Raw genomic sequence first — 201 nt, forward strand, 5'->3', positions numbered from 1 at the left:
GGGCTAGGTCTTCAAGTCTCACCTACACACGTAACGTCCTCTTGGTCCTTCCCATATTGTTGCCACCAGAGGTGATTCCTGAGAAAGCAAAACAAATATGAGCAAGAGTATGGGAGTCTAAGATACGTTCTGAACGTTTATACTCCCGTATATCTATCTGAAGTCAAGGACAGAATGGCAGAAAAGGCTGCCGAGCGGAGT

This window comes from Eimeria mitis, genomic scaffold (genome assembly GCF_000499745.2).
Source record: "Eimeria mitis Houghton genomic scaffold, Emh_scaff490, whole genome shotgun sequence".
In the NCBI taxonomy this organism is placed as follows: domain Eukaryota; phylum Apicomplexa; class Conoidasida; order Eucoccidiorida; family Eimeriidae; genus Eimeria; species Eimeria mitis.